The 11,603-nt window shown below is 37.6% G+C and overlaps 1 pseudogene; it reads right to left on the bottom strand.

The window, feature by feature from the left end:
- Positions 1 to 463: 463 nt before the first annotated feature.
- On the bottom strand, positions 464 to 8,265 carry LOC122754604 (annotated as a pseudogene).
- Between the last annotated feature and the right edge of the window lie 3,338 nt (positions 8,266 to 11,603).

The following is an 11,603-nucleotide window of genomic DNA, read 5'->3' on the forward strand; positions in this document are numbered from 1 at the left end:
CAAAACCTTACAGAAATGAATGTTGAAAATTATATTTACATGCAATTGGAAAAAAATTCAAATACTATTGAGATGGAAAAAAAAATCTACAAGTGACACCTGAAATTCTACTTTGTGTTCAGGTGCCATCAAACAACAATCACTCCCTGTACTTGCCAAGGAAACTTTTACAGATGACTATCTCTGGGTATTTCTTTGCCAGCCTGTGCACTAAGGTCTTCTATAAGGAAGTATTTCTGTGCACTCAACTCACAAATGTTTCCATGAACAGTGTTCCTTCCAAAGTATTATTCCTAAAGTCACCTATAAGTTGAAATTGGATGAGGAACACTGAATGTACATGATCACATATCACTTTCTGTACTGGCAGCTCCCTGGAGTTTTATTTCAGTCTAAGGAGATAGGTGACTCAAAGTGTTCCATGAAAATAGCACTTCACATTGGAATACTTAAGGCAATGGAATTATATTTCTGAAATAGTCTTTGAAGAAATCTGATTATGTCTATTTTTGTTAAGTGCTATCTTCTTTCTGGCATTCTGATGAGTAAATTTTTGTTCACTCTCAGCATTTTCCAAGGAATCCTGTAGTAGTATACTAATGCTTCATTTTTCAGTGGCTTAATCATATTCTTTTATTTTCTTGGAACTTTGTGGAAGCTTCTGATGTACTCTGGCATAGGACATTTTGCCTGCTGTACTGCTTTGGCAACACTTCATAATAATGTCTTACCGTTTTCTTTGAAGAACATAACAGCTTTTCCTTTATGCCCTGCTCTTCCAGTTTGACCTATCCTGTGAATGTATTCCACTGCACTGGTTGAAGAGTCATAGCTGATTACTATGTTCATGCTTTTAAAATCAATTCCTCATGCTAGCAAGGCAGGGCAGATAAGGACCCAGATTTTTCCTGCTCTGAAAGTATAGACTTTGTTTTCTTGCTGGGTTCTCTCTGTATGAATTACATCCATATTAATACCTTCATAAAGGAATTTATGGGAAAAGTTATTTAGCTCTTTCAGTAGATAGAACAAAAACAAGGTCAGGTGGGTGAAAACCCTTCTTAATAAGGTTTCTCATGGCTAGAAGTTTGCTCATCTCAGATCCAACAAACAGGAGTTCTTGTTCTACAGTCTCTGCTGCAGAATTCCTAGCTCCAATGGAAACAGAAATAACACTGTCATGTGCAAAAGTTGCACTGAACATAGCTCTCCTGATCTTGTGGGATGTACATGCTGGGAAATTGAAATCCATTTGCCTCCTGAAACAAGACTTTCCATCTTCAATTTCTTAGATTCATCTACCGACCAATCTACATATTTTAGATTTATCCCTAGAGAATCTTGTTGTAAAAATAAATCTGCTGATTTGGAATAGTCACAAGAATATCAATTTATTATATCACTTAAGTCCAAACTTCTTTGCCTACCAGAGCCACCCTTTATATCACATGTATTCTGAATTCTGTGTGCTGAGAGAATTTTTTTTAACTAACTCTCAATGAATCTGGCTGGCAAGTTTTCATGTGGGCAATATGATCAATGCTGTGAAGCATTTTTATGGGTTATTTCAGCTGCATTAAAATAGGTATGCTGAAAGCCAGGGTCTTTCCAGATCTACTAGAAGCAGAAACCAGAAGTTCATGATCACGAATCATGAACTTGCATTTGCTTGCATTTAGATTGCAGTGGAGCTCTGGAAACCTGCATCTAGGATGTTCTAGAGCAGTCAAGAATTGATCTTATATTCCTGGCCATGTTGCTTAAATGTAGCAATGGGTTCAGGAAAATCTGTTCCTTAGATGTGAATTTTTTTTTCTAGAAACAATTTGTCTTTTCATTTCATAGCCATTGCAGTCCCTTTGCATTCAATTTTCTTTTCCTTTTTAAACTTTAATCTTTGCTTCCAGTGAGGATGTCTATAATATAGCATCTTCTTCCTCGGTAGAATCATCTGAAATTGTTTTGGAAGCTTGTTTTTTCTTCTTCATATGCCACTTCCTCTTCATTTAAATTCTGTTATTCTGCTCATCTCCAGCTTTTATGTAGTCTCTCCTATCCTTTGGATAGGGTATTATCCAATGAAGTTCAATTTTCAGCTGGAACAGATTTCTTTCTTCCAAAAAAATTTAGTCTCTCTAATATCTCTTGAATCAGACTGAATCACCCAGGAAGCATCTCTGGTTAAAGTTAGTCCCCTATTCTAAGGCAACAGAACCGACTGAGTATCTGATGGATCTGAGGTGGAGCAGCCCCTCTCAACATGGGGGAAAACCAAGGGCATCATAATGTTTTAAGATTTCTTCACAATAACTCTTTGGGGTAGGTATTATCCTTTTTTTTTTAAAGATGAGAGCAAGAGGAAGGGAAGATGGGTATTTATTAAATACCTACTATGTGCCAGGTACTGTGCTGTTTTACAAATATTGTGTAGGGGCCAAATTTAATATGGGGAAAGTTAATTGGGTGGCTCGCTGTAATATCGGGGTTCAGAAAATAATGAAGGACCTCTAGGTCCAGAGCTACCTCCCCTCTGAACTGCCTTTTTAGTTATTTCTCCCAGGTCAATAAGAAAGGAGCTTAACAGCCTCTTCCAAAAACAAATCAGGTTTTATTTAATGGGAATAAAATACACAGCAAAGGTGAAATTAATAAAGTCAAGGAAAAGGGAATAGAGAAAGAGGAAAATGGATAATCTCCCTGGTTCTAGCAAAGGCTGTCTCAAAACCCAAACTCACTTTCAGCTCAGCTAATTCAAAGGGCTGGATTTAACTCACCACCAGGGGTCTGTAATTTCTATGGCAGCCAGTCCACTCCAAAGCTCCTTCAAGGCCAGAGAGCGAATGAGAGAGAGAGTGTGTGTGTGTGTGTGTCTACTTCCTGTTGGGGTCCCCTTTTCTACCTTTTTCTCCCCTGTACAGCAAATATTTATTTTTCATTTAGTATTTTATTTTTACCCAATTATATGTAAAAACAATTTTAACATCTATTTTTTTTTAACGGGGCAATGGAGGTTAAGTGACTTGCCCAGGGTCACACAGCTAGTAAGTTTCAAGTGTCTGAGGCCAGATTTGAACTCAGGTACTCCTGAATCCAGGGCCAGCGCTTTAACCACTGCGACATCTAGCTGCCCCAACATCTATTTTTAAAACTTTTAGTTCCAAATTCTATCCCTTCTCCCCATCCCCATGCATTGAGCAAGCAATTTGATATTGGTTCTTTATGTGTAGTCATGCAAAATAGTTCCTTATTAGTCATATTGTGAAAGAAAACAGAAAAAAACTCAAGAAAAATAAAGAAAAAATGCTTCAGTCTATAGTCAGACACCATCAGGTTTTTTTCTGGTGATGAATAATATTTTTCATCATAAGTCCTTCAGAGTTGTCTTGGATAATTATATTCCTGATCATCCTAGAACATTGCTGTTACTTTGTACACAGTACATTCCACTTTACATTAGTTCATGTAACTTTTTCCAGGTTTTTCTGAAAACAACCTCCTTATCATTTCTTATAGCACAATAGTATTCCATCATAATCACATACTATAATTTGTTCGGCCATTTCCCAATTGATGATCATCCCCTCAATTTTCAATTCTTTGCCACCACAAAAAGATCCATTATGAATATTTTTGTACCTATAGGTTCTTGTTCTTTTTCTTTTTTTACCTCTTTTTGGATAAAGAAATTGTATTAGTATTGCCAGGTCAAAGAATAGGCATAGTTTTTATAGCCTTTGGGGCATAGTTCCAAATTGCTCTACAGAGTGGTTGAATTGGTTTACAACTCCACCAACAGTGCATTAACGTCTCATTTTCCCCATATTCCCTCCAATATTTGTTATTTTCCTCCTCTGTTCTACTAGTTAATCTAATAGGTATGAGGTAGTACCCCCAAATTATTTTGATTTGCATCCCTCCAATCAACAGTGAGTTTGTGCATTTTTTAAAAAAATGCCTATAAATAGCTTTGATTACTTCATCTGAAAACTGTTTATATATATATAATATATATATATATATATATATATGGGATAGTGAGGGTTGTGACTTGCCCATGGTCACACAGCTAGTAAGTATTAAGTGTCTGAGGCTGGATTTGAACTCAGGTCCTCATGAATCCAGGGCCAGTGCTTTAACCACTGTACCACCTAGCTGCCTCCAAAACTGTTTGTATTTTTATATCATTTATCAATTGGGGGAATGGCTCTTATTTTCTATAAATTTGACTCAGTTCTCTCTATGTTTGAGAAATGAAGACTTTATCAGAGAAACTTGCTTCAAACTTTTTTTCACAGTTACTATTACTAACTACATTTACCTTTATCCTATTTCCTTCTCTTTTTTATTCTATTCTCTCTCTCCTTTCACCTTATACCTCCTCAAAAGTGTTTTGCTTCTGACTACCCCCTTCTCCAATCTTCTCTCCATTCTATCACTTATCTCACCCCCTTTTATGCCCCTCCCCTCCTACTTTCCTAAAAGGTAAGATAGATTTCTATACCCAATTGAGCATATATGTTATTCCCTGTTTGAGCCAATTCTGATCAGAGTAAGAGTCACTCACTCCCCCTTAACTCCTTCATCTTTCCCTCCACTGTATAAGCGTTTTCTTCCTTCTTTTATGTAAGATAATTTACTCCATTCTACCTCTCCCTTTTCTTTTCTCCTAGTGCATTCCTCTCTAACCCCTTAATTTTATCTTTGTAAGATATCATCCCTTCATATTCAACTCACATTTGTGCCCTGTGAGTGTGTATAAAAATTGTAATTCATAAGAACTTTGTCATTATTAGGGCAGTTAGAAGGAGTATATAAATAATTGTATGTATGTATGTATGTATATTCCTTCTAACTGCTCTAATAATGACAAAGTTCTTATGAGTTACAAGTATCATCTTTCCATGTAGGAATGTAAATGGTTTCATTTTTTGAAATCTCTTGTGATTTCCTTTTTCTGTTTCCCTTTTTATGCTTCTTTTGAGTCTTGTATTTGAAAGTCAAATTTTCAATTTAGCTATTATCTTTTCATCAAGACTCAATTTTGTTGGATGGGTGATTCTTGGTTGTAATCCCAGTACCTTTGCCTTCTGGAATATCATATTCCAAGCACTCTGATTCTTTAATGTAGAAGCTGCTAAATTTTGTGTGGCCCTGACTGTGGTTCCTTGGTACTTGAATTGTTTCTTTCTGGATGCTTGCTGTATTTTCTCCTTGACCTGATAATTCTGGAATTTGGCTACAATATTCCTTAGAGTTTTCATTTTGGGACCTCTTTTAGGAGTTGACCAGTGGAATCTTCTAATTTCTATTTTACCCTCTGGTTCTAAAATATCATGGCAGTTTTCCTTGATAATTTCTTGAAAGATGATGTCTAGGGTCTTTTTATAATCATGGCTTTCAGGTAGTCCAATAATTATTAAATTATCTCTTCCAGGGTAGCTAGGTGGTGCAGTGGTTAAAGCACCAGCTCTGGATTTGGGAGGACCTGAGTTCAAATCCAGCCTCATCCACTTGACACTTACTAGCTGTGTGACTCTGGGCAAGTCACATAACCCTCATTGCCCTGCAAAAAAAAAATCTCTTCTGGATTAATTTTCTAGGTAAGTTGTTTTTCCAGTGAGATATTTCAACCTGTCTTCTTTTTTCTCCATTCTTTTGGTTTCATTTTATTGCTTCCTGATTTCTTATAAAGTCATTAGCTTCCATTTTCTCAATTCTAATTTTTAAGGAATTATTTTCTTCAGTGAGTTTTAAACCTCCTTTTCCTTTTGGCCAATTCTACTTTTTAAGGAGCTTTTTTCTTTAGTGAATTTTTGTGCCTCTTTCCCTATTTGGCTAATCCTGTTTTTCAAGGCATTCTTCTCCTCATTGGCTTTTTGTACCTCTTTTACCATTTGGCATGTTCTGTTTTTTAAGGTGTTATTTTCTTCAGCATTTTTTGTGTCTCCTTTACCAAGCTGTTGACTCTTTTTTAATGATTTTCTTGCATCACTATCATTTCTCTTCCCATTTTTTTCCTCTGCCTCTTTTACTTTATTTTCGGTCTTTTTTGAGTCCTTCCATGACCTGAGACCAATTCATATTCTTCTTGGAGTCTTTGGATGTAGGAGCTTTAACTTTGCTATTTTTTTCTGAGGGTGTGTTTTGATATTCCTTGTCTCTTTAGTAGCTTTCTATGGTCAGAATTTTTTCTGTTATTTGCTCATTTTCTCAACCTATTTCTTGACTTTTAACTCTTGGTTAAAGTAGGGTTCTGCTAACAGGGTAGAGGGCTCACTTTCCCAAGCATCAGGGGTTTTATGCATCTGTTTGTGGAGATACTTCTAGGAACCTGTAAATTTTCAGTTCTTCCAAGGTGGTATGATCTAAGGAGAGGTGTGCTTATTCCTCTCCTGGCCTGTGCTCTGGCATGTGAGAGACCATAAACACTCTTTTTTTCTGTTCTGGAACTCTAATGAGGGTTCCCACTCCACTGTGACTGCTAGTGCTCCTCCTCACCTTGGGATTCCTCCCAGGGATGCAACCTGGATCTGAGTATGGCAGGGCAATAGAGTCCTGACTCAATGTTAGCAAAGAGACCCCTATAATCTCCTTCTGACCAGTTGTTCACCCCCCCCCTTATCATCTTTCGACTGTGAGCTCCAGAAACAGTCACTGCTGCTGTTGATTCAGTGGGTCTCAAGGCCTGTTCCTGGTTCACTGGGGCTGGGTTTGCTCTGGTGGTCCCTGCACTGGACTGTACTCCACTCACCCTGATAGAACTGACATTTTCTGATGAGCTTCTAAGTTGTTGTTGGCTGAAAAATTTTCACCCTGTCTTTTTGTGGTTCTCCTGCTCCAGGAATTGTCTTATGGCATTATTTAAAGGTATTTGGAGAAGTTTGGGGGAGAGCCCAGGTGAGTTGCTACTTCTCCTTCACCATCTTGACTCTGCCCTTTCAATAAACATTTATTAGGCACCTATTATTTGCTAGACACTATATGCTAGCATATATAGATACAAATGTAAAGAATACTCCCTACACTAAAGGAATTTATATTATAGTGTCTTTTATTTCCAAGTCTAATATTCTATTTACTCCACTATGTCTCTCAAAGTAGTAAATATGGGTATCTATACATTTATTATAGTGTTTGTGCTCTTGTTTAAAACACTTTAGGGACTCTTAGGTTGCAGTTTTCTTCTGACCCAACTTATCATCTGAAATATAGATTCTTTATTTTATAGTCAAATCTTGTTTGTTAACCTCAAACAAGATGACCCAGATTTATCTCCCACATTATTTTCCAGACTTGGCTCCAAATGACTTTTGATAGTTTCAAACCATAACTGCAGTGGTGTGCATGCTTCAGGGATCTGCTGGGACTTGTGCTGTTTAGCATTTTTATCAGTGACTTAGGTAAAGGCATCAATAGCATGCTTTTGAAAAAAAACAACCTGGAGAAAATGACTGACACACTGGGAGTTTAGTCTTGATTTGTCAATTGCCTGCAGGACATCTCCACAAGAGTGTCCCATAGGTATCACAAACTCAACAAATTTGAAACCTATCTCTCCTTCATGTTTCTCTATTTCTGGTAAGGTGCCCACTACCCATCATAATCACCCATTTGAAATCTTAGAGTTGCCAATGACTCTTCCATCATTCGTCCCCTGTATTTAGTCAGCTGCTAAGTGTCATTAATTTTCCCCCCTACACCATCTATTACATCCAACTGCTTCTCTTCAGTCATATAGCCTCTACCCTCATCATCAACTCCTCTAGACTACTATAATAGTCTCCTAACTGGTCCTCCTGCTTCCAGTTTCTCTTCCTCTAATATATCTTCCACATAGCTTCCAAATTGATATTTCTAAAACAGTTCTAAAAATTTTACTCCCCAGGGCAGCTAGGTGGCACAGTGGATAAAGCACCAGCTTTGGATTCAGGAGGACCTGAGTTCAAGTCCGACCTTAGACACTTGACACTTACTAGCTGTGTGACTCTGGGCAAGTCACTTAACCCCAACTGCCTCACCAAAAAAAAAAAAAATTACTCCCCTACTCACAAATCTTTACTGGTTGCCTAATTGCCTCCAGGCTGAAATACAAAATCCTTAGGTAAACACTTAAAGGCTTCCACAATATGGTTCCCATTTACCATTTCTGTATTATTACATATTCCTCTCTTCCCTGAACTCGCCATTTCTGGTAACTAGACCTGTTATTCCCCACACATAAGATTCATTCCTCACCTTTGTGTCTTTGGCCAGTTGGTCCCCCATGTCTAGAATACAATAAGAATTACAGAATTTTAGAGTAGGTGAGGACCTCAGTGTCCATTTGGCTCAGTCGATATATGAAAGGAATCCCTGCCATAATATATCTGAAAAAATGATCACTCAGTCTTTGTTCAAAAACTTCCTATGAGGGACAACCCTCTATTTACTAGGGTCATTCATTCCATTTTATAAAAAACTCTAATTATTCAATAGTTTTTTTTTTCTTTTTCCCAAACAACAAACCTATATCTGTCTTTTTGCTACTTTTACCCCATTGCTCTTACTTTTTTCTGGAGCCAAACAGAATAATTTTTTTTATCTCTTCCATGTGTCAGTGCTTCAAAAAACTGAAGATAGCTATCTTGTGCCCCTGAGTCTTTTTAGCTGGGTGAATACGAAGTTAGGGAAACCTGAGTCTGAATACTGCCTCAGACACATTCTAGCAGTGTGATCCTGGGGAAGTCATCTAACCATTCTGGGTCTGAGTTTGCTTCCCTAAAAATGGGGGAATTGAACTTGATGATCTCTAAGGTCCCTTTCAATGTTTAATCTATGATTCTATAACTTATTAGCTATGCAACTTTAGGCAAGTCACTTAACCTCCATCTACCTCAGGTTTTTCATCTGTCAATCACTCAATCTGCATTTATTAAGCATGTTCTATGTGCCAGGCACTGGGCTAAGTACTGAAAATACAAACAGAAACAGAAAGAAATTGTGTCCCTGTCCACAAGAAGCTTAAATTCTCATGACAAAAGACAACACATAAAAAAATTTTAAAGTGCGGGGGGGGGGGGACAGCTAGGTGGCGCAGTGGATAAAGCACCAGCCCTGGAGTCAGGAAGACCTGAGTTCAAATCCAACCTCAGGCACTTGACACTTACTAGCTGTGTGACCTTGGGCAAATCACTTAACCCTCATTGCTCCACAAAAAAAAAAAATGACGGAGGAAGTGAAGTCAATTAGCAAGGAAGAATGATAAAGTCAAGAGTGCAACCTATAGAGGGATGAAGTCAGGGCTGACCTGAGTCTCTTTCTTAAATGGAAGTTCTGGGAGGAGACATTTCATCAGAGGCAGAGGCTATGAGGTGGAGAGTACTTATAATGTATGAATTCCAGGGTTCATGTGTGCATTCAAGATGAAGAGGTTTTAGGAAGCATGGTAAAGAAAGTTAGGTGACTGGTAGGATGAAGGTACCCTTAACAGTAATCAGAAATCAGAAGAGTAGGGTATTTTGAAAGAAAGATAATGACTTCAGTTTTCGACCTGTTGAGTTTAAAATGTCTGTGGAATATCTGGTTGAAAATATTTAATAAGCAGTTAGAGATAGTAGACTGGAGACTGAGAGAGGTTAGGGCTGAATAAATAAATATGATTATCATTTGTAAAGAAATGATAATTGAATCTATGGGTGCTTATGAAACAATCAAGTAAAATGGTAAAAAGGGAGAAGAGGGCCTAGGACAGAGCCTTGAGTTACACTGATCCTTAGCAGGTACAACCCTTGATGAAAATCTAGCAAAAGTTTCTGAGGAGTAGTCAGCTATAGAGAGAGTAGTGTCATGAAAACCTAGAGAGAGGAGAACATCAAGGACAAGGGGATTGATAGTGTTAAAGCCTGTAGATAGGTCAAGAAGAATGAGGATTGAAAAAAAAAGATCATTAGATTTGGCAATTAAATGATCATTAATAAGTTTGGAGAGAGTTATTTTAGTTGAACAATGAGGTTGAAAGCCACATTTCAGAGTTAGAGAGTAAGAGGAAAGGAAGTAGAGACACTGATTGTGGAGAGTCTTCTCAATGATTTTAACCAGGAAAAAGAGAAGAGATAATCAAACAATAGCTAATGAAGATGAATGGATCAAGTGAGAGATCTTTGGAGATGGGGGATGCAAGGTCATATTTGTAGATGATAGGTAAATAGCCATGGGAAAGGAAGAAATTGAAGATTTGTGACAGTGGGGATGAGGAGCAAAAATATTAGAAAAGATAGGATGGAATGGGATTGTTTGTACATGTAGAGTAATTTGTCTTGATAAAGAGAAGGACTACCTCATCATTTAAGATGGAAATGAAGGAAGAGATAGTAGTAAAAAGCATCTGGGTGATGTGAGATGAGGAGGAGAAGAGAAGAAGGAGCTCTTGGTGAATGTCTCATTTTTTTCAGTAAAATATGAGGCAAGTTTTTCAGCTGAGAGACTGAGAAAAGGGGAATACATTGGGTATTTGAGGAAGGATTATAAGGTTTTAAAAAGCCGTTGTGGTGGGTGGGATAATGAATTGATTCAAGAGTTATAAAAATATTGTTTTGATGCAGTGAAGGTTCAGTTGGGTTATGTAGCATAAATTTTTCATGGTCTATTAAGAGTTCATTCTTTTCTCCAGCTCCATTTGGCAACACATAAATAGGAGCAAAGGTGTAGGATGGTAGAAGTAATCAAAGGCTGAGGCTTTAGCATTGCAAGATTTTTGATAGGATAAGAGGGTAAGGGACTCAACATACAAGGACAGTGTAGAGTTGAACTGGATCACCAAAGGATCAAGATGGAGTATGTTATCAATTCAGGGGGTAATGACCTGGGAAAGAAGCAAGGGGTAAAGTGGTTAGAGGTCATGATGAGGATGAAGAACAAAATTTGAGGATTGCAATGGAGGGAAATGTGGAGTGACAATAGATTGTGATTAGATAAAGGTATTTCAGAATGCATGAATATGAAAGTGGAACACTTGTGGGTGATGTCATGATCTCTGGGTGTAACTATGATAGAGTGGAGGAGTAAGGAGTTCAAGAGAAATGAGTAAGTTGAGGAACTGTGAGGTTAAAGTGTTTGAGAAAGCATCAATATGTATGCTAAAGTCTCCTAATATGAAGGCAGGAATTAGGGAGGATAGAAAGATTGTGAGCCAGGCACTGAATTCATTCAGGAAGGATGAAGACTGTCCGGGAGGTTGGTAGATAATAGGCAGCAGAATCATCATTGCGTGATAAATATGGACTGTCTTAGGCCCTTCTTCAATAATCATCATCTTCATTGTAGTAGTAGTCATAGTCGTAGCAGTTCCAGCAGCTGATGTTTATGTAGCACTTTAAGGTTGGTCTTCACTAGATCCCTATGCAGGGTTGTTATTCTCTTTTTATGGATGAGGAAACCAAGGTAGACAGAGGTTAAGTGAATTGCCTAGGATCAAACAGATACTAAATGTCTGAGGCAGAATTGAAACTCATTTCTTCCTGACTCCAAGTCTGTCACTCTTTCTAATATACTACCTAACTGCCATTTTGAAGGCATGAATTATAAATGGACATTTTTAAAAAATATTTTTTAAAATCTGTGTCTGA

Source organism: Dromiciops gliroides, chromosome 4, assembly GCF_019393635.1.
Source record: "Dromiciops gliroides isolate mDroGli1 chromosome 4, mDroGli1.pri, whole genome shotgun sequence".
Lineage (NCBI taxonomy): Eukaryota > Metazoa > Chordata > Mammalia > Microbiotheria > Microbiotheriidae > Dromiciops > Dromiciops gliroides.